The following is a 24916-nucleotide window of genomic DNA, read 5'->3' as shown; positions in this document are numbered from 1 at the left end:
AATGTTATTGATGAAAATTACATTTTTTTAATAAAGAAGTGTCACATTAGAAATACTTTAGAAAAACGCTTTTTGTAGGGTGTGTCTTTTACCTATATAACAGAGTTTCTAAATAGTTTCTCTCATATTGACATTATCTAGGACGAAAATGAATAAAAATAAAAATAATGGGCTAAAAACTTTAAGAAAACTATACGAAGTTTATTTAAAATAAATAACACATTGTAGATGTCAAAGACATGTATTTGCCCAAGCATGAGCCAATTGGATGACGACGGCACGTGCTTATAGGTATTTTTCAATCTATCATTGAGTGTATATTTAGAAGAAAATATTTAAATAATGTGAGATTTAAAAATATCTTGACAAAACATCGTTTATTTTGAGCTGGTGAGACATGTCTTAAACTTGATGAAACTCGTATTAATAAGACAATTTTGGATGTTGGGATTCCAAATATTTCATAAGGAAACAATTGTCTTTGACTATCGTATTAATACTATTTTTATTAAGTTTAAAATTTTCATTAATAATTCCTTGACAATAACTACAGTAAAAAAAAGGAAATAAATATGAAATACTATCTTTCAAAATCAAATTTTCATTAACAATTCATTTGACAATAACTGCGATGGCAAGATACAATAATGAATGGCGAGTTTATAACATTAACTATCCAACTAGCTCACGTCCTTGCAACAACATTAAACTAAATTGTATTTGGTTTGGGTTATTTTTACATTTTCTTTCCCCCTATGGACGTTAATGGCTACCAAGTGGCATCGTCAAAGAATGCTGGGGAGCTTCTGATGAATATGTTTTGGGCATTTCCAACTGAAACTGAAGACCATGGCTCTGAAATTCATCTTTCATCTTTTCTGGAAAAATTTAGGGAGAAAGCAAAGATGGAGAAAAATAAAATGCAAAATCCGATTAGCACTGCCACTGAAGGTGCTGTCAACCCGGGACCAATGCCGAATTCTGTTGATATATACTCTTGAACTGTGCCTTTAAATGTTGGTTCAACAATCATGGTTTCAACATCGCCCAGTTGTGAACTAATAATACCTTTTAAAGTCCATGCAACCGGGCACATGTAGTCGAACCAGATCCACCATACTGGAATTCTCTGCACTCCAAGTAAAATTAATAAAAAACAGCTTAAATTAAAAAAAATTGTTTAAACTATCTCTTTTCTCATTTAGGTGTTTAATTTTTTTAGACCAATTTATGTTTCATTAAGGTATCCGACCGTAACAGACATTAAAAAATTCTATCAACCACTCAAAATATGACACATGACATGTTTATAAATTTTTTTTTAAAAAAAATTAAAATTATTATTATTATTAAAAAAACTCAAAATTCTCAAAATCATTAATCTCAAAGTATCCACTCCACCCCACAACCGTACACCGCTGTTGTCGCCCCCACCGGCCACCTACCCACCCATTGTCACCTACCCACCCATCTCCGATCGTGACTTCAAATCTCCAAAATCCCTAATCTCATACCCTAAATCCAAACACTAAATTCATAAATCTCAACACTCATCCATCTCAATCGATTGGTGAGTGATCAGCAGGCTGGTGGTCGACGGATGAGTTGATGATTGCCAGCTATGGTGGTGGCCAACGGGTGAGTCGGGTGGTGGTTGACACCGAAATTGAAGGTCTTGGGTATTTTATGAAAAATATGAAAAACTGTTTTTTATTTATGAACTTTATTTTTTTAAAAATTAAAGGAAATAAAAAATCAAGCTATGTGCCAAATACTAATTGTTTGACTAATTTTAACGGATTTTTTAACGATCGTTACGATATAGTCTAAATGATAACGTTGAAAAATGCTAGGCATCTAAATTAACCGAAAAAAAGTTTAGGCGTCTAAATAGAAAAAGAGGTATAGATTGGGCATCTTTTTTATATTAAGCCAAAAAATTAAAACAAGATTTTTTATTCTATGAATAAGTTATACAATTAATAATATTTTTTGACAAAACCTGACCTTAAATTTTATACTAAAGGTGAAAATTGATTATCATATAAAATAAAAGAATACATACCTTGGTCCATCCCTGCTTCTTGACTTATTAAAGACTAAAGAAATATTATTAACATTGTTTTAATAGATAACAGTATAGAGCATTGTACTACTTACTGGCTTTGGGATAAGGAAACATCAGAGGAGATTCCATAATGAGTAAAAGGCAGAAGAGACGACAGCTGCTGTTTGTTGAGTAGGTGTGAGACCAACAGCCATCAAACCGTAAAAGGTGAAATATGTGAAGGTAAGGAACATGAACACAAGATAAAGGACAAATTTTCCTGCATAATAGCAGAATGATTCTTATATAAGCAAGTAGCATTTAGTACACGCTTCACATAGAATTCTAGTATTAAGCAGATTAAATAACGGTCGTTATATCAATCGCGATAACGTGTTCGCCATTACAATTTTGAAATACATTTGTTCCAAATATATTTTCAAACAAAAGAAAAATCATATTAAAGGGAAATAGGGAATCTTACTAGCTGTCCTTTCAAAATTAATCATGAAATAAGTGACAACCCAAACAGAACTGTCTGCATAACTGTAACATCCTCAATACCGGGTTAGTAACTAAATTGTAAAGTCTCATAATTTGGTGATTAAAATAGGATGATTGAATAGTATAAAGATTTATTTGTAAATTATTGTATGGAATTGAATTGAAAGGAAGAAGGAATAGAAGGGCAAAGAGGTCATTTCGAAGGGAATAAGAAAAGAAGGGTTATATATGTATCCACGTGGGTTGAAGAGGGGAGAACACAAAGGCTTTCAAAGTTCTTTTCTTCTTCTTTTGTCCTTGTAAGTGTAAAGCAAAACAAATGTGAGTTTTCTGATTATTGAGTTTCTTGTTAAATTTAAGATTGAGTTTTGATTATTAGATGATAACTAAGCTTAAGGAAAGCTTAAGTTATCTTAAAATCAAAGGATGATGGAGTTAGAAGAGATTAAAGATTAGAGGTTCTTGAATGAAATCTTGGAATAGAATTCATATCTAGAATTGAAAGTTAAATTTGACTTGTCATCAATCTAGTTAAGACATATTAAGGGTTAGAAGTGGAATTAAATCATGTTGCAAAGTTGATATAATTTTTGGATTTCACAAGGAGGATAGGATTTTGAGGTTTAAGATGAAATAAATGAGTATAGATTGGTTTAAGTATGTGTATTGGAGTTAAGAATATAAAAGGGAATGAAACATGAAAGATTTAAGCTAAAATGGATAAGTTTTCGGGTTCAAGAAATGAATTCTGGGCAGAGTGCATCGGTACACGTTTCGGTGCACATTCAACGTGTACCGATGCATCAAGAGAAAATCCCAGAATTTGTTGAAGGTGCATCGATGCACATGGAGTGTATCGATGCATTCATTTAAAATAAATGAACATCGAATGCCATTAGTGCATCGATACATAAGGAGTGCATCGATGCACCTGCTTAAAATACAAACATCAAATAGGATTTATGCACCGATGCATGGATAGTGCATCGATGCACCCGTCAAGGGATGCATCGATACATGGTGTAGTGCATCGATGCATACCTTCAGTAAGAGATGAAAATAGCTTTCTTTTAGCCTAAGGATTAATTGTTTGGAATATATCAATTCGTATGCTGATAAGTATCAATTTATTACTATGTAGATTTAGAGCGTAATCTTATTCCAGAATAATCGAAGGATTAGAATCGAATTAAAGCAAGGCTAAGGTGAGTGCATTTTATAGTTAAAGTGTATAGAGACAAGACTTGTGATAAGTCTATCTCTCTCTGATAGTTGAATTAACGATTCCATACCCATGTATATGCATACATATACTATTGTAATAGTAATTGCATGCATAATTCATTATATGTTCATATGACATTGAATGAACGAATATCATTGCCTGAGAATATAATCCATGTATGTGAAATAATAGAAAAGATTATGTGTTTATATGAAAAGTGATGAAAGAGATTTGAAATGAGAAATGTATTCATATTAAAGCCCATGTTATATGATACGAGAGCTATAGGTATAGTTGGCATGCCAAGAGTCGAGAGTATATTAGTCTTTCGGGACGTATCCGGTGGTCCTTCGGGACATAGTGGTCCTTCGGGACAAATACTGAATTAATGTTCGGTGCCCCATGAGGGAAATTATTGAGTTGTGGTGGCAGCATTAGTGCACAACCTCAATGTACTCAAATACCTCTGTTCTCAATGATGTACATTGGCAATTGAAAGATAAATTAAGGTGAAAGTGATACAAGAATATAAGTTTCATATGTACATGACATGATTATATCGGTTATAGTGAAATATATACATGTATATTGAAATGTCATGATCAAATGATAAGAATGCATATTCATGAATCTATAGCTACATTTTTATTTATTGTCTCACTAAGTCTATGACTTAGCGTGTAAGTGATTTACACGTAGGTACCAGGAAACAAGAGAGCAGTACTAGAAGTAGCAAGAATAACATCACTACTAAAAGATCAGATCAGAAGTAATTGGCAAAGTAGGTATTTTGGGTTGTGTATAGAGTGTTGGCATGTAATAAGTTGTTAATTACGAATGCTCTGGTCGATTTTTTATTTTGTGATCTCTTTTATGTAAATTAACATATTTTGTTTTAATGAAAGTTTACAATTTCCCTGTTTTTCTTTAAGTGGCAAAGTTTGAAAAGTCAATGTGGCACCTCGGACTCAAATTTGGGTCGGATACGGGTTATGGGTGTTACATTTAATGGTATAAGAGCTACGATTTAGTCGATTATCGGCATAAACCGAAGTCTAGAGAGTCTTATAATGTATACATGCCAACAAATTAGTGAAAACTTTTGATCTGATAGAATAATAAGTATGTTGTTTTGCTAATAGAATGATATTATTGTGTCTTAATAGATGTCCGGATATGGTAGTTCTAGAAATGAAGCGGAAGATGATAGACCCGCTGAAAGTAGCAATTCACCTGCCCTGGCCAGGCAGAGTGAAGAACAGACACCCTCTGGAGTGCCTGTGAATGATCAAGATGTATTCTTTAGAACGTTAGACGCGGTATTGACGCATTTCCAACCTCCTACTACTTCAACTCCGAAAATGAATGTTACGAAAGAGTTGAAGGGTTTAGGATATCCAGAGTTTAGAGGGGAAGCTGATGAATGTCCTGTTACTGCGGGCCTTTGGCTTAATGACGTGAAAGTCATGCTTGAGGGACTTCATTATTCCGATGCTGAGAAGCTAGATGGAGTAATTTTCTTGTTAAGAGGGCAAACAAGGATTTGGTATACCAATGTTATATTGAGGATGTCTATTAATCAAGTAACTTGGTCATTGTTTTTAGAAGAATTCAAGCATAAGTATATCGGAGATCAATTTTTTCGACAGATGAAACAAGAGTTCATGAATTTGAAGTAATGAAATCACACTGTATATGAGTACGAGTGTGAATTCAATAAGTTGAGTCGCTTTGCTGCCGAGCTTGTTCCTATATAGAAGGTTGCTTGTGAATGGTTCGTAGAGGGGTTACGTCCTCGGTTGAAGAAAATGTTGAATGTATTGAATTTATCCTCGTTTCAAGAGGTAGTCAATTGTACCAAAGCTTTAGAAAGAGCTCAGAATGAGAGATTTGAAAATTCAAGAGCTCAGACAGTCAAAAGAACGGGTGCTTCTTCAAGTTCTGCACCATCAAAAAGGGGCAAAGATGCTGGTTCTTGACCCCAAGGGAGATCAGAGTCAGTGGCATCCTCTGCTAGAGGATCGAATCTGATGAGAGGTAGACAAACTCAGTCAGTGGGATCTGGAGCTGAGAGAGCTAATCAAAGTGAAGTCAGACAATGTCCACATTGTGGAAAGAATCATTCAAGGATATGTAGGATAATTTCTGGAGCTTGTTTTATATGTGGGGAGACCGGACATTTTGTTCGGGATTGTCCCAGGGTAGCTGATGATTCTACACAACTAGAGAGGTCTATTTCTGCAGGCCAAAGGGGAAGAGGTAGAGGCAGAGAAAGAAATCAGTCAGAGTCATCTGCTCAACAAGAGATACACTCCACGACTCGAGTGTATAATCTCAAGACCAATGAGGATAGGGATGTCCCAGAGATTGTAATTGGTACATTTTTATTGTTTGATAAACATGTTATGGTATTGATTGATACGGGGTCTACATATTCATACATTACTAGTAAGTTAGTGAGAGAATTGAACATTCCGTTAGAAACTACTAGCAATGAAGTGATAGTGACTTAGGGCACAGTGCTCGTATAAATATGGTGAGTCGAGGATGTCCCATACGGATTTAGGGAATTGAATTTCCTGTTAATCTGATGGAATTACCTTTTGATGAATTTGAGGTGATACTGAGAATAGAATGGTTATATCGTTACTATGCTAATGTTGACTGTAGAATGAAAAGAGTAACGTTGAGAAGTCCAGAAGGGGTAGAAGTGGTGGTATTTAGTGAATGATGGAATCCATTAGCAAATGTAATTTCAGTAATGTCGGCGAAGAAGTTAATGTTACAGAGATGTCAAGGGTTCATTGCTAATGTATTGGATGTTAGAACCAAGGAGAAATGGATTGACGAAATTCCTATAGTCAGAGAGTTTTCTGACGTTTTTCCTACAGAGTTAACTGGTTTGCCTCCAGATAGAGAAGTGGAATTCCATATTGAAATAATGTATGTAACTTCACCTATTGCAATGACACCATACAGAATGGCTCCAAAAGAGTTGCAAGAATTAAAGATTCAATTACAAGAATTGCTAGATAAGGGTTTTATTAGACCTAGTGTTTCGCCTTGGGGAGCTCCTGTTTTGTTTGTTAAGAAGAAAGATGGTTCAATGCATCTCTGCATTGATTACAGGCAACTCAATAAAGTGACTATCAAGAATAAATATCCACTTCCTCGAATCGACGATTTATTTGATCAATTAAAGGGAGTTTCAATATTCTCGAAAATTGATTTACGCTCGGGTTATCACCAATTGAAGATTCAAAAGAAAGATGTTCCAAAGACGGCATTTAGAACGAGGTATGGTCATTATGAGTTTATCGTGATGTCGTTTGGAGTTACGAATGCACCAGCTACTTTCATGGATTTAATGAACATAATATTCTAACCCTATTTGGATCAGTTCATAGTGGTTTTCATTGATGATATTTTAATATATTCAAAGTCAGAGGAAGAGCATAGTTCGCATTTGAAAATTATCTTACAAATTTTACGAGATGAGAAGCTTTATGCTAAACTTTCTAAATGTGAATTCTGGTTGAGTGAAGTGATATTCCTTGGACATGTAATTTCTGCAGAAGGAGTTCGAGTGGATCATCAAAAGATTAAAGCTATTTTGGAGTGGGAAGTTCCAAAGAATGTATTGGAAGTTAGAAGTTTTCTGGGATTAACTGGTTATTATCGAAGGTTCGTTAAAAACTTTTTCATAATAGCATTACCCCTAACTAAGCTGTTGAGAAAGGAGATAAAATTTTCGTGGACCCACGAATGTCAAGAGAGTTTTGAAAGGTTAAAAAAGATTTTGACAGAAGCTCAAGTGTTGATTCAATCCGAGTCTGGCAAGAACTTTGTAGTGTACAGTGATGTGTCTCATAGCGGTTTGGGATGCGTGTTAATGCAAGAAGGCAAAGTAGTGGCCTATGCTTCGAGGCAACTAAAACCACACGAAAAGAATTATCCTACACACGATCTGCAGATGGCGACAGTAGTGTTTGCTCTTAAGATCTGGCGTCACTACTTGTATGGTGAAAAGTGTTACTTATATACAGATCATAAGAGTTTAAAGTATTTGATAACTCAGAAAGAGTTGAATTTAAGACAGAGAAGATGAGTGGAATTTCTCAAGGATTATGACGTAGTGATCGATTTCTATCAGGGAAAGCGAATGTGGTAGTGGACGCCTTAAGTCGAAAGACATTTGCAGCATTACGAGCTTTGGATGCTAGACTATCGTTAAGAGGAGACGGTGCCATATGTGTAGAATTGGCTCTCAAGCCATCATGGTTAGATCGAATTAGAGTATTGCAGGCTAGAGATGAAAAGTGTTCAAAGAAGCTACATCAAATAAGGAATGAAGAGTGTACAGATTATAAGATGAAAATGGATGGGAACCTATATTATCAAGGGAGGCTAGTGATTCCAGATGATAATGAATTAAAGACTGATCTATTAGCGGAAGCTCACTGTAGTCTATTAACGCTGTACCCAGGAGGAAACAAAATGTATATGGATCTCAAGAGTCGATATTGGTGGCCTGGAATGAAGAAAGACATTACAGAATTTGTATCAAAGTATATGACTTGTCAACAAGTCAAAGCTGAGCATCAGGTTCCATCGGGACTATTACAATCAGTATCAATTCCTCAGTGGAAATGGGAGAATGTAACAATGGATTTTGTGATGGGGTTACCTTTAACTCCGAACAAAAGGGATTCAATCTGGGTGATTGTAGATAGATTGACTAAGTCAACCCATTTTTTCTCGGTGCGAACTGATTTCTCCATGGATAAATATGCCGAACTATATGTTAGAGAAATTATACGTTTACATGGTGTACCTGTTTCCATAATTTCTGATCGGGATCCTAGATTCACATCGCGATTTTGGAAATCATTACATAGAGCGTTGGGAACTCGGTTGAACTTTAGTACAACATTTCATCCTCAGACCGATGGACAATCTGAGCGAACTATCCAAATTCTGGAGGATATGCTTAGAGCTTGCGTAATCGAATTCAAAGGATCGTGGGAAAGGTATTTTCCACTTGCTGAATTTGCATATAACAATAGTTATCAGTCAAGCATCAAAATGGCTCCCTATGAAGCTCTTTATAGAAGAAGGTGTCGTACGCCCTTGAATTGGTTTGAGCTTAATGATAAAGAAATTATTGGTCACGAGTTGATTCAGGAAATGGAAGAAAAAGTTCAAGTGATTCAGAGTAACATCAAAGCAGCAACTGATAGACATAAATCATATGCAGATTTAAATAGAAATGAAATAGAATATCAAGTTGGAGACAAAGTGTTTCTCAAAGTTTCTCATTAGAAGAAGGTTCTGAGATTTGGACGTAAAGGAAAATTGAGTCCTAGGTTCATTGGACCCTACGAGATTATTAAGAGAGTAGGACCAGTAGCATATCAGTTAGCTTTGCCATTTGAAATGGAAAATATACACAATGTCTTTCATGTCTCAATGCTTCGGAAGTATCGATCTGGAGGAATCACAAAGTAGAGGAAGCAACATGGGAGCGTGAAGAGGACACGAAGATTAAGTACCCCTATCTCTTTGCAACATGGCATCGATACATGGTGTAGTGCATCGATGCATACCTTCAGTAAGAGATGAAAATAGCTTTCTTTTAGCCTAAGGATTAATAGTTTGGAATATATCAATTCGTATGCTGATAAGTATCAATGTATTACTATGTAGATTTAGAGCGTAATCTTATTCCAGAACAATCGAAGGATTAGAATCGAATCAAAGCAAGGCTAAGGTGAGTGCATTTTATAGTTAAAGTGTATAGAGACAAGACTTGTGATAAGTCTATCTATGATAGTTGAATTAATGATTCCATACAATGTATATGCATACATATACTATTGTAATAGTGATTGCATGCATAATTCATTATATGTTCATATGACATTGAATGAACGAATATCATTGCCAGAGAATATAATCCAGGTATATGATATAATGGAAAAGATTATGTGTTTATATAAAAAGTGATGAAAGAGATTTGAAATGAGAAATGTATTCATATTAAAGCCCATGTTATATGATACGAGAGCTATAGGTATAGTTGGCATGCCAAGAGTCGAGGGTATATTAGTCCTTCGGGATGTATCTAGTGGTCATTCGGGACAAATACTGAACAAATGTTCGGTGCCCCATGAGGGAAATTATTGAGTTATGGTGACAGCATTAGTGCACAACCTCAATGTACTCAAATACCTCTGTTCTCAAAGATGTACATGGGCAATTGAAAGATAAATTAAGGTGAAAGTGATACAATAATATAAGTTTGATATGTACATGACATGATTATATCGGTTATAGTAAAATATACACATGCATATTGAAATGTCATGATCAAATGGTCAGACTGCATATTCATGAATCTATAGCTACATGTTTATTTATTGCCTCACTAAGTCTATGATTTAGCGTGTAAGTGATTTACATGTAGATACCAGGAAACAAGAAGAGCAGTACTATAAGTGGCAAGAATAGCATCGCTACTAAAAGATCAGATCAGAATGTTCTGGTCGATTTTATATTTTGTGATCTCTTTTATGTAAATTAACGTATTTTGTTTTAATGAAAGTTTAAAATTTCCCTGTTTTTCTTTAAGTGACAGTTTAAAAAGTCAATGTGACACCTCGGACTCATATTCGGGTCGGATACGGATTAGGGGTGTTACAATAACAATGTATGGGAGCTCCACAAGACCCTATTCCATAAAGGATTGGAGCATGTGTTACTATTTTAGGTCAAAATGAAGTGAACATTGAACCATAATTTCCTTCACTATTATGCCACCTACCTGTGCTGCTGCATAAGACGTTGGAGCATACATTCCTGCTGCTTTCTCTCTATAGAATATTGTTCTTTCAATGGATGCAATTGGTTGTACCGAGGAAGCATTATTGACCCCAAGAAACAAGCATGCAGAGTAAAGGGCACCCATAACCATGAACAAACCTTTAGTTGTATCCCTACAGAAGCCAAATGATTTACATGATTTGTAGAACAATGACAAAAAATAACATAGTAGATATGGAGTTTAGCAGGGAAACATGAAATGAACAAGATGACTCGCCTTTTGGTACCAGTGTCCCAGAAAACTGAGCCAAATATCAGTGCGCACACCGTTGTAAAAACTAGTCTCACTAGGTTGTAACGTGGACTTCTCCAATACACAAGGTTTTGCTTCTGCAGGCAAATAAAAAACTGAGACAGTAGGTTTTGCGCATATGTTGAAGAAAACTTTAAAGGTTGTGAACCAAGAGGTGGAACTGTCAAACACGTAATGGAACCTTCCACTTCCCTGTAACAAGGGTATGAAAAATGTTTGTTTATACAGTTCAAAAGCAAGTTAAATCGATTATTAACATGACATAGTCATAATTACCTATATTGAGCAGAGTTGTTGTATATGTCTGCAAAGTCTATACCAATTCTCTGCTCTACTGAATGGCTAGTAACCTCGAGCATCCATGTAGCCGGGTTGTATCCATCAGGAATGGGGAGAATTCCATCAATACCCTATATAAAACAAAGAAATATAGTTTGTTTGGTAGATTGCAGTTACCTTCAATTGGAATTTCAGAAAGCCGGTAAATTCAAAAACTTGAAAATAATGATAGTAAATAGTAAGGATGTAATGCACCTGGAAATAGTCTATCAAAATCTGGGAGCGCACACCAAGCTTCCCTCAATATATAACCCGACCTCCTTGTTTCAAAAGCAAGAGCTGGATAAGCAAATTTATAAGAAAATCATTTTTTGGATAATTTTTTTTATACTAGCTATGAAATATAGAACATTTAATCAAACAGACCTCATCGAATGCTTCAAAAATGTCAACACCGGGTTGGTGAATAGTGCACACCACAGTTCTTCCCGTGTCAACAGTATTACGAACGGTTCTCATCACGATTGCTGCTGCCCGTGCATCAAGTCACGATGCAGGCTCATCCATGAAAATAATGGAAGGGTCTGCAACAAGCTCCAAGGCAATAGTCAAACGTTTTCTTTGCTCAGTTGATAAGTCACTGGTACCAGGTAAACCAACTATGCTATTCCTCAATGTATTAAGCTCTACTAAACGCATCACTTCTTCAACGAACTCCTGTAGGTAAGTGAACAAAAAGAACATGAGAAAATCAGTGAAGTGAAACTAGACCAAGTTTAAAACAAGCATAAATGCTCAAAGGGTTAAGCAGCTCACAAGTCTCTGGGCTTTGCTAATTTCTTTCGGAAGCTGAAGACTAGAGTAAAACCAGAGAGATTCCTCAACCGTCACTTGAGGAGAATGTATATCATTTTGCTCAACATATCCTAAAATTCTAGCAAATGTTTTCTGTTCTTTTGGGTACCCTGATATCTTAATATCCCCTACAACTACAATGTATCCGCCAGTTTCCCCCCCGGAAAGCACATCCATCATTGTAGTCTTTCCTGCTCCACTTGACCCGACTAAGGCCGTAAGAACACCTGGACTGAATACTCCAGTAACATTTGAGAGAAGCTGCAATCTCGTTTCAGGTAAGCCCTGTGCACTCATTTCCTGAGATATTCGGCAGAAATAAAATAGGAAATATGAAGCTTCACGTTAATAAAAGATGTAGGAAACTGTAATAACAAAACTACAAGAGAAAGAATCGTAGCTTAGGCATATCGATATAGTAATTGACATTGTGAAAAGTCATTGCTAATGGTTCAAATGGAAGAATCATTCCGTTCCTACTGCTGCCCTGAGCAGCTGGAGTTCCTGAATTCAAATGGAAGAATCATCCAAACAAACTCTTACGTATTGAAAAATAACTTGATATAGCTTATATCAAAGATGACTAACCATTGGTACTACTAGAACTATCTTGGGTTTCATCATGTATAATTGTTGGCTCTTTACTTAAAGCTGTGGTGAAGAGAGAAAAGATATAAGAGAATTGCAGAAAAGGAAAGTTGGGAATGGCTTTAATAAATAAAAAGGACAACCCACGATTAAGGTAGGATAGGGAAAATGTCACGATGATGTTGAAAATCACTGCATAAAGTAATAAAACACCAACACGAAGCCAGTACCAATGTTCAGCAGAAGGTAGACCACGTGCATGAAGAACATTATATCCGATTGTATTGTTTCCAATGGAAGATATCTGAAACATGTATAGGCAATTACATATCTAGCAATAAACAGATAATTGATGCAAGCATGTTCATTAATGCACCTTTTTCCACCTTGTGGCTGTGAATTCATTAATGCAAATTGCTCTTTGCGCATATTGTAATGGTGACAGCAATGATGCCCAAACCCACCATGGCTTAATCTGGTCTGAATAAAGAAGAATTAAGTCAATCGACAACAAAAATGTTTAATCTTCTATTCCGAGTTGAAATATAACACAGATTGCCTTGAGGAATATGAAATCCACCCAGTAAAAGTATGAGTAGGAGTGCAGCTGACCCGAAGGTATTTGAAATGACTATATCTCGAGCAACAGCAGCCAACGTTCGGAATAGACCGTTGCCATTTGGTGTACTACAAATTTTACAAACATGAAGCGGAAAAATCTGAATCCAAAAACAAGAAGTAATAGAAGGAAATTCCTAAGAGCGAAAAAATCATCCGAGAGTGTGAAATAAGAGATACAATCATCTCAACAGAAGGGGCAAAACCAACTGTGTAATATGCAACACAAGACCATACTATAGCTTCAACAGCAGAGTAAGGTTAACGTCAAAACCAACTAACGATAGACCACAACCATGCTGAGTGAAATAGATTATCTCGCTGTTTGTAAAATACTGGAAGCCGAAATGTTAAAATGGGTAGCTCAGAAAATCCATTAAACATTAAATGCACCACCCCGAAGTAAAGGGCAGAGATGTAGAGGTTGCCATTAGTCTCATCTCTCGGATGTAGTCTTGTTCGTAAAAATAATGTGCTCGTGACAAATGCAACCTTAAAAGTGCAATACATAGATTCAGAAGTGAAAACCATGAGAAAAACTTCAAAAAGAGAAAATAATGAGAAAAAAAAAAAAACTCAAATACCAAGTTCATTGTAGATAGACAGATAGTCAATTCTATGTTATTTTCTTTATTGAGAAATGAAAAACACAGAAGAAATAAACCAACATTTCTCACTTCATCATATATCATCAAATCATATAGGTGTCACATTATGAGTTCCCATCTTGATTCACATAACAAGTGTAGAAGTTGGAACCAAAATCATACCTGGCATGTCCTGACAATGTAAAGAAAACTATGCCTAGTGATCAGTAGCTTTTCTCGCGCAAAGCACGAATTTAGAAGTTCCCATCTTGATGCAGCATAATTTGTTTTGGACAAAGCTGAAGGATGGCCCTGTGATTTATCATATGGAACACTAAGTGTCGACTCTAAAGACTTACCAAATCTGGAAATTTTAAATGCAATGACCATTTCTGAAACCGGGATGAACACATATGGCTTTGAAGGATCAGCCCAATATTGAGCTTTATCATTTTTAGAGGTCACCTGACAACAATAACTAGTTACTGAAGTACACAAAGAAGATTTGACCGTACAGATAGTAGTGAGGAAATACATACCTCTTGAAGAAAATCTGCAACACCCTTACGCGGTGGCAGTTTGAATCCTAATGACTCAAAGAATTCCAAAACTTCTTAGAAGTATCAAAAAAATTTATAATTTTAATATTTTAAAATAAATTTTGAATAATTTTGATGTTTTACTTAGTATATAATAGTTTTAAATTGGAATTAAAATATATTTTTAGAATTATTGTTTCTCTTAATTTTAAAAAGTTAACATATTATTTTAAAATATAATTTAGAGCGGAGAGATCAATAAAGAATATTTGATGATCACACTATGATATTATCCCATTTAATTTCTCTTTTCAGTTTTCTCTTACGAAACCCAAACAAAAGGTCGTTTTATATAAAACTTTACATTTTCTATTCAGTAAAATAGAATGAGAATTTTAGTTAGTTAAATTGATAAGTTTTTTTAATCGAATTAAATAAAATAGAGTTTAAGATGAATTGAGTTGAATAAATATATTCAAATTAAATTTACAAATATCAAATTAAAAATCTTGTAAGTAAACGATTAAATTCTAAAAGGCTAATAATATGAATATTTTTAACCTTCAATTAAATAATCAGTTTAACACCTATTTTTTTAGATATTTAACCTTAATATTTCAATTCATAATAAAAGGAAAAAAAATCTTATTTTAAAACATTAATCATCTTTTAACTAACTATATTGGTACAAATAAGATTTTTCTTTTCCTAAAACAAAACTAACATTAAAATCATATAGTTCTGTTGTACGACAATCTAACTTAAGATTAAAGAAATACGTAACCGGAAATGTTAAATTTTTTTAAAATATTTTCAATTAAGTGTGACTTAAAATATTAATTTTACAACATTTATGATTCTTCTCCATAACAATTTTAGTTACAACTGAAAATATTAAAAAATAATCTTTTAAATTATAAAAATATTAAAATATTAAGTTACATTTAACCGAAAATATTAAAAAAATTTAACAATTCTGATTATACATTTTCGGACCTCATACGTTCTCCCATTAAAAACATTGATATGTTTTTTTCTTGACAGAGACGGTAACAAAATCCAGAACCAATCACCAAAGGCAAAGAGGGATTATATAATAGCAGCCATTGGAGCAGATATTTAAGAGCTTCAAAACATTGACCGTTCACATCATCAGAAGCCATAAATCCCCTTCGACCTCCCTACACGCCGAAACCAATCATTCATCCCCCCCCCCTTTTTCGTGGCCTCAAAACCATTTCCACCTTCCTATTTCCACACGCCAAATGTTCGCTTTCCCACGGCAGTTACAATATACCCAACCGCTGGTTCATGGCCGGCATGTGCCACTCCATTAGACCTCACGTGATCGGCGTCGTAAACCTACCCTTATCCCGGGCCAAACAACCGCCGTTTTCGGTTCGCGTTTCCGGTATCTCCGCCAGCAAGGGCCAGGGTTTCACCACTGCCAAGGATGAAGGCCCTTCTTGCATATTCGTTGGCCCCATCGAAACCGCCAGTCAAAAAACCTTAGAAGCTCTCTATCGCCAAGTAAGAAACCTTAATTCACTTTTCTAAATTCGACAATTAAGCAAATTTTAACTGAACTAATTAAAAATTGTTCTTGGAAATGATTAGGCGCGAGATGCATATTACAGTGGTCAGCCTTTGATAGTTGATGACATGTTTGATAGAGTGGAGGTAACCAACTTTGTATAAATCTTGACTGGAGTCTTCTACCAGTGAACCATTTTCCTTGATTTTATTTTGACTGATATATAGTAAATGTTTGTACTTTCTACTGTCTATATACAGTTAAAGCTACGTTGGTATGGTTCTAAATTCGTTGTGAAGTACCCTCGGTGCAGTATAAGGCGACATTCTACTTATGCAGATGCAGAGGTAATTCTTTTTAGAATCATGTATTTGTTTTATTTATCATTGTTGTCTGGTTTTTATGCGTGTTAAATGCTTTATCTATGTCCCATTTCAGCCTAATACAAGTATAAAATGAAACAAAACCCGTTTATATTATGTTGCACCCTGATTTGTTCATCTTATAGTTATAGCTGATTTGGTAAAAGGTCTTGTATGATACTTCTGTATATGCTAAATGAGTTGCCTAAGGTGGATTTTTGATCCATTGTATTGTTATGTTGTTTGGAAAATGGTGGTTAGGATCAATGGTATGTTTTCCTTTTATTTGTGTTTGTTCTGGTTGAATATTGAGCTTTTCTTGGATGTAGGGCAGGAAGATTTGTCGCAAAATTTGGCATTAGCGAGCATATGGATCCTGATTTTTGTATTTGGCTGTACATTGTGCCTTGTGCCTATCATTTACACAATTAGTCTAGCATATCAAGATCCATTCAGTTCAGATATGCCCTATGACAGCCAAGCAGCCAACTTGGAGTTTCTTGCCACTGTTAATGGCATTCTTTTTATGGGCATCGGGTTCGTGACTGGCTATCCACTGCTACTTTGGGATCATTCTAATTCACACTTTCTCCAGTTCGGGTGCTTCAAAGACTGTGGAGAAATGATTTGGTGGCTCTGAAGGGTGCATGCCCTAATTGTGGGGAGGAGGTGAATCCTAACAATTGTTTATCCTCCATTTATTTTCTGTTTCATAAATCAGAAAGCACCATTTCCTTCTTTTCTCTTGACCTAGACATTAGTATCTTCTCCTACAAACCTAACCACTGTTATGCTTCTCATGAGTCTTAACTGATTTATCATTTTCCTATAGGTATTTGCATTTGTGAAATCAGAAAAATTCAATGGTCCCCCACACAGAGCAGAGTGTCATATCTGTGATTGCACTCTAGAGTTTCGTGCTAAGACTGAGGTAATGTAGCCTGCTTATATTTGATAACCGGATAGTATTTTCTAGTCATGTTCTTTAAATAAGGCCTAAAAAGGTAGTCAAGCTTTAGCAATAGAATACGGGTGAGTTTTAGCGTTGCCTGTGATTGTGTATCTTCAGATATCTTTATGGTTTCCTGAGAAATGCCTTAATAGAACTGCTCAACTATATATCTTAACATTTTATGTTTTACAGGATTTATTTCTATTGTTTCCTAGTTTTTTTTAGTGTTTAAATCACTTGAATCAGCAGTCGGTTTAGTTTTTGTTTTCATAATATTTTGTATGATTACATATCATATGTTACTCTGTATAATGAATCTGAATGGACGAAACTATTTAGTTATTTTGGTGGGCATATTCATAGAGGTTTTCTTGTTGACCAGTTTGTGGTTTTGCAGCAATCTGTCTCTAGACTTGGGAGAAAATGGGTATATGGTCGTATATATCTCGTCTCACGAAGAGGTAGAAGTTGGAGGTAGATGTGAGGCATCTACGATGCGTACACGACATAACTGTTAATAGAAGCATGAGATTCTTTTCTCTGCGGTTTTGTTTCGTTTTGTAGGAACTAAATCGATTACTGGACTTCTTATACGTAGAATGAAGGGATGAGACTTAAAAATTATTTGCATGGAATACTTGACTATCTTCATATGAAAAATAATTGATTGTCTTTTGCTGTTGGAGAAGTAGTTCAAAAGAGCAAGCCACGTTTGTCACTGCTTTCATGCGATCGCTGTCTTCTTTGCCCGAGTCTCAAGAGAGGAAGCTTAGAGCTTCGCCATGGATGAACGGCCTCTTTTTGTTATTTTTCATTCAGCTGCTTTGTGAAATATCAAAATCCAACTTTGAAGATCCTAAAGGAACATATTTCAACCCTAAACCCTCTTGACGTTCTCGTAAACAATTAAGTTTTGAAGTACAAAAGATGGCTATGATATTTAAGCATGAAATTGATGGTTTTTTCACCCTTGGGTCTCGTGGCATTCCCAAATACAAACTCCTATATCGTTATCACTACTCATTCTACACTCAAACTTACGCCATCAGGGGTCAAATAATATTTTTTTATCTCTTCATATATATTTTAAATCTACTAACAACACACCTATTTTATAAACTTTACTAATATTAAATTATGCTTCTTTCAGTCAAAATACTCCACTAAAGGCTAATTTATGTCACAATTCCTGCTGTAAGCAACGACAACTGACCCTTGCTGATGGAGCATTTAGTGTTTACTCTCCATTAAAAAGGCGTTGAATAAGTTAATGGTGCCACATGTGATTACATTTTATATGATACGTATAAACATTTTTAAATTAACATGATTTGACACCAAAATTACTGCACACCATTAAATCATTTTTATGTATATGTAATTTCAATTCATCGGCCGATATGGGGTCACTGTCTTGTAATTGAATGTAATACTTTATGCAACTAATCAATCAGACAAACCATATTTCTAAAGTAGCTATAATAGTTGGTCACAAAAGTAAACAAAATTAATTGAGTTTGAGGAATTGCAAGAAAATTTTAAAATACACTTATTAATAGGTTGAACATATTGTAACTGAAAATGTAATATTCTATATAACATTTTAGGTTGAATATGATGATATTTAAAGTTGAATTTGTCTTAAATTAACTTTAAATTAGACTGCATAGCTATCCAAAATTACAAGGTTAAAACATATTCAAGAAAATTACAAGGAGTTTGCTTCAAGTTTGGAAGAAGGGTCCTAGAATTGTCGAGTTCCATGATATTGAAAACATGGAGAAGGAGCGATGATAACTTTGAGACAATCCAGAAGACATGAACCACCAAAGACTTCAGTTCACACGGAATAATGATAACAGTTTCTCTCTCTCTTTTAGTTTCTTGAATATTCTTGTTTGTCTCACAAGTTTAATATTTAATATAGCCGGGGAGTTCTATTGTATGACAGGTTCTGATGCGAAAAAATATATTAAAATAAGTGTAATTTAAAATAAAAAAAATTATAATATTTTAAGTTAGACGTAATCTAAAATTTGAAATTTTTTATAATATTTTCAGTTACAATTTAAAATAGAGAAAATAACCTCAGTGACCGAAAATTCCTTATAATATACGATTTTGACCAACTTTTTTTCGATTTGCCAAAATAACCAATAAAATCACAATGCGATCTCTAAATCACAACGCGATCTCCAATATCGCAAATCAGTTTCCAGATTCGCAACGCGATTTTGACTATCGCAATGCGAATATGTAAATCGCAACGCGATTCTGACTATCGCAACGCGATTATACATAATCGCAACGCGATTCTGACTATCGCAACGCGATTATACATAATCGCAACGCGATTCTGACTATCGCAACGCGATTATACATAATCGCAACGCGATTCTGACTATCGCAACGCGATTATACATAATCGCAACGCGATTCTGACTATCGCAACGCGATAATACAAAATCGCAATGCGATTTTCAAAGCGCCATTAGTATCGCAACGCGTATTTTATTTTCAAATTCCAAACACAAATATTAATACATCCCGTAATCGCAACTCTTAACCTAAAACCCTAAATCACAACTCAGTCTCATTTCCATTCTCACTCTCTACGGTGACATCCGTCCCCATCTCCGACGAAATCCGTCCCCAACTCCGGCGAAATCCATCTATCTCCATCTCTCAGAGCCACCCTCACGATCATTCACGATCAGAAATGGAAAATCAACCAAATCAACCACCGAGTGTTAGTTTTTTTAATTATTTTTATTTTGAAATTTTTGCATTATTATTAGGTTTTTCATAATGAAATTGATGATAAGTTTACTGGTAATTTCAATAATAGATTAACCATTTCACTTAGATTGCTTATTAAATTCATTCGATTGATGCCAATATTGCTAAACTGTTTAGTCTTTAACCCTGTAAAGTTAGTATTTGTCTTTGTTTTGTCTTTTGGTTGAAGTAATGCAATTCATTCAAGTTTCAATTTTAGACAATGACTATTTGAAACTGAGGATCGCAACGATAGTTTAATTCGCGTTGTGATAGTCATTTTTGTGTTGAGATTTTCATTTCGCGTTGCGATAGTCATTTTCGTGTTGCGATTTTAAGTTTCAAAAACTATTATTCTTCTGCAAATTGAAACTTGAATAAATTTCATTACTTCAACCAAAAAACAAAGACAAATACGAAATTCACAGTGTTCCAAATTTAAGTTTGAAGAATAAACTACTACTATTCTTTATGTTTATTATTGTTTTTGGTATATCTTCACAGTGTAGTTTTTAATCTAACTTGGTATGTTTATTGTTTTTGTAGAACTTTTTTTCGGCTCAATTGACCTTAAGGAATAAAATAAGCCTAGCCACTACAATTGTGTCGAAGCTTTCACCTGTACAAAGAAAATTGTTTGAGGATACTTGCTTCGGGCCATGGCTGAAAGTACAACATCCGGGTGGAGATGCTATGTTGACCCATTTGTGGCTTCAGACCATGACTAGCGATCTACCCGAGAGTATAAAACGTGGTAATGAAGAGATATGGTTTCATTTTCTACCGGCGTATATGTGTTTTGGGCGGGAGGAGTTTTTCTTAATCACTGATCTACGCTTCGGACACGATGATGTAGGTCGATACACTAGTCATATTACCCGCCCATCATGGTTATCTCGGGTTTTTCCTGAGCTGTCAATGGAGAAGCCGAATTTACACATCGACGACTTAACGAGATTATTGAATAAGAAAGACGGTTTTACTCGGATGGATGATGTCGATGTTGTTCGAGTATGCCTTTTAGTACTTTTGCATGTCGGCTTTTAGGCAGAGAGGCCAGACAACCTATTCCTAAGGACCAAATATTATTGGTAGAGAACCTAAATGCATGGAACATGTTTCCATGGGGTTCGTATCTATGGAAAGCTACCTGGAATAAGTTATCGTCTGCCTTTGATGACCGCAAAAGTTTGCGTGGCGATGGTTCTAAATACACTTTGTCAGGCTTTATTTGGGCCTTTAAGGTAAGAATTTCTATATAATGTTTCCAAAATTATAATTAATTATTTAACAATTACTAATGTTTGTGTATTATATTGTTTTTGTAGATTTAGATATTTGAGGCTTTTCCCGACATGCAGACATATGCATTAAAAACTTCAAATGATATTCCTATAGCTATTTCCTGGAAGAGGAAACTGCGGTTGTTGATTTGGGAAGAGTTACTACGGTATACGACAATAAATGATGTAAGTTAACACAAATACTACCATATATAAACAAGTTATTACTAGTACACGTTTAACTTTGTTTTAGCTTTTATATTGTTAGGAGGCCAACACTCCATTACAGAGGCTGACACCCACGGAGGCTGAGCTTGCCACTGATTGGTGGCAAGCTAGTAAGCACTTTTCTGATGGCACGGATGATGAACATCCTCTACTTCGAGAGCCATCACCTTACCCAGAGCCATCACCTGATCGACCACACTATATACCTCTACAACGAGAGCCATCACCTATTCCGTCACATCATCGAGCCTCTTCTCCACCATCACCTCATGATAGGCGACCGATAAAGATGCCACGATATTTATCTCCTTGTTCTCCACCTCCACCTCCACAGGATGAGTTAGGGGAGTTACGTGATGAGGTCAATGCCTTGCGTGAGGAGGTCGGTACTTTACGCGATGACAATGGTGCATGGCGTGACGAGGTATCTACTTTACGTGGTGAGGTAGCGGCTTTACGTGAGATGGTAGCATCGTTGCATAATGAGGTTCATACTCTACGCAACGAGGTAAGTTTAAGATTTTTCATATTTAACTTGATTTACTCGTAATTTCACTTAGATTAGTTATTTCACTTAGATTGCTTAGTAAATTCATTCGATTGCTGCCAATACTGCTAAACAGTTCTAAAATAACCCTGTGAAGTTAGTATTTGTCTTTGTTTTGTCTTTTGGTTGAAGTAATGCAATCCATTCAAGTTTCAATTTGCAGAAGAATAGTCGCAACACGAAACTTAAAAATCGCAACGCGAAAATGACTATCACAACGCGAATTTGACTATCGCAATGGGATAATCGCAATGCGAAATAAAAATCACAACGTGAAAATCGCAATGCGAAAATGAATATCGCAACGCGAATTTAGTTTCGCGTTGCGATTTTTATTTCGCATTGCGATTATCCCGTTGCGATAGTCAAATTCGCGTTGCGATAGTCATTTCTGCATTGCGATAGTTATTTTCGCGTTGCGATTTAAGTTTCATGTTGCGGTTTTAAGTTTCAGAAACTATTCTTCTTCTGCAAATTGAAACTTAAATGGATTGCATTACTTCAACCAAAAGACAAAGACAAATACTAACTTCACAGTGTTGCAAATTTAAGTTTCAAGAATAAACTACTACTCTTTATATTGTCCTTGAACATGCACTAAACCTATATGCTGACCTTTTAAATGTTTATAAGTGCTTACTTCCGGAATGTTATCTGATGCATTTTGTGAACTATAATAGAATAATGACTTGGGTGAATACCGTGAAAGTTTGAAACATATTTGTCTTTGTTTTCACTGTTTAATATCATGTCTGTTTATTTACTGATTTATGTATTAATTTATTTTTAGCGGCCCGATAAGGTGGATGCTTTACGTCGGGTTTTTCTTACACGACGGGGTTCGCGCATCAGACGGTATGCACGTGCCATTACATCTTCGTTCACCCCAATAGTGCAAAGACTCCGTAAAAAGAAGCCCGACTCACCTGACATCGTTCAAGAGGCCCCTATCATTCCTCAAGAGTCCCCTCCCACTGTTCAAGAGGCCCCTGTCATCGTTGAAGAGGTCCCTCCCACTATTCAAGAGCCCGATTCATACGGCGTAATATGTCAAATTATTGAGAAACCCCCTCACGTGCCAGACATGATGGATGACTGTTGGCTTTCATATGAGTTACCGACCAGTACCATTCCGGCAGATGAAGTGGAGAGGAGACAACTACCGGAAATAATTCTGGATAATACCCTTTGGGCTAAGACCGCAGTTGATTTTTATCTATATGAGCGGAGCCAAGGGTGTTACGCTGACATATACAAACTCAACGATGATATATGCATTTGTTGATTGATCGGTCTTGGTGGGGTGTGTTATTAGGGGTTGGAGACAAAGGCTATTTCGATAGGGGGTAAGTCTTATATTTCTTTTTATATTTCATTTTGATTAATTTTTTTTAAATTTATGTAATTCACTAATATATGTCTTTTTTTGTAAATCAGCATATTGATGCATGGGTGTCACGTCTTCTAATAGTAAGGAAATTGAAGAAAAATAAAAAAATACGCGATATACAATTATGTCGACGTCTTTTCACGTAGTTCACTTGAAGAATCAACGACAAAAATCATATGTGTTGGCTAATGGACAAGCTAAACTTTATCCTACATGGTGGGAGGTCGATAAGATTAGTATTTATTTTTTAAATATTTTAAAGGTGTTCATAAATAAGTGCGTAATTTGAATTATTACTTATGATTACAGGTGTTTATCCCTGTTTTGGAACGTACTCATTGGCTTCTCGTCGAGCTTCAGCTCCCATCCCTGAAGATAATAGTATATGATAGCATGATAAATTACATATCATTGTCTGATTTGAGAGATATTATTAAGCGATGGAGCTCTCATTTGGCTAAATTCTTGGATGCGATTAATTATTGGACTTATTCTGGAAACAAGAAGCCAAAGAAGTTCAATGTTATAGTTATCAGAGACGAGACCGCGCCACAACAAATGCAGGAAGCCCAGAGGGGATTGTGGTCCCTCTCGTATGCATGTGCTTGGAGCGTTTGACGACAGGAAGTACATAGTTTCTACCTCCTACCGATAGAGATAGAGGTGCAGTAGGCTTGTGGTTTCGTCATTTTATGGCTAGAGCGATATATGCGAGACGCTGCCTACCTGCATCCGCGTTATGAAAGTGTTCATAAACAATTTGTAAGTCAAATGCAAGTGTTGTTAAGTACCTAGAATTCAATAATGATTTGTTGTTTGTTGGTTTTAGATGTGTAGAAAGTGTTGTTTGAGCAAATGTTTGGTTTCTGCAGGTTAATCCTGAAGTGAGCTGCGTGAAATTAATGTATAAGTGCATAAACAACTGTCTGGGGTACACTTTTTTTGATTGTTTAATTGATTCTTAAAAGTCTGATTTGTTTAATTGATGAGGAAAATAAGAATTATTAGCATTTTTTGCTTGTTTAATTGTTTTGTAAAAGTTGATTTGTTTAATTGATGTGTAAATAATTCTTATTTGTGCTTATTTAATTGATTGAAATGTAAAAGTTGATTTGTTGATTTCAATATGCACCATATTGAAGGCAAAAGGCATGTTGAAGATACACTTCCGCAACGCTAAACTCAAAATCGCAATGCGAAAGTCAAAATCACAATGCGAAAGTCAAAATCGCAATGCGAAAGCCAAAATCGCAACGCGAAAGTCAATTCGCATTGCGATAGTCTAATACGCTTTGCGTTTTTCTCGTTGCGATAGTCAAATTCCTGTTGCGATAATCAAATTCACATTGCGATAGTCAAATTCGCGTTGCGATTTTTGCATTGCGATAGTCATATTCGCGTTGCGATAGTCAAATTTGCGTTGCGATTTTTGAGTTGCGATAGTCAAATTCACATTGCGATATTC

The 24916-nt window shown here is 35.4% G+C and overlaps 2 pseudogenes; one reads left to right on the top strand and one right to left on the bottom strand.

The window, feature by feature from the left end:
- Window positions 1–862: 862 nt before the first annotated feature.
- On the bottom strand, window positions 863–15540 carry LOC120150571 (annotated as a pseudogene).
- Window positions 15541–15565: 25 nt separating this feature from the next.
- On the top strand, window positions 15566–17846 carry LOC120150424 (annotated as a pseudogene).
- Window positions 17847–24916: the final 7070 nt, after the last annotated feature.

This window comes from Hibiscus syriacus, unplaced genomic scaffold (assembly GCF_006381635.1).
Source record: "Hibiscus syriacus cultivar Baekdansim isolate YM2019G1 unplaced genomic scaffold, ASM638163v2 tig00111022_pilon, whole genome shotgun sequence".
NCBI lineage: Eukaryota > Viridiplantae > Streptophyta > Magnoliopsida > Malvales > Malvaceae > Hibiscus > Hibiscus syriacus.
This window is presented reverse-complemented; position numbering and strand designations above follow the sequence as displayed.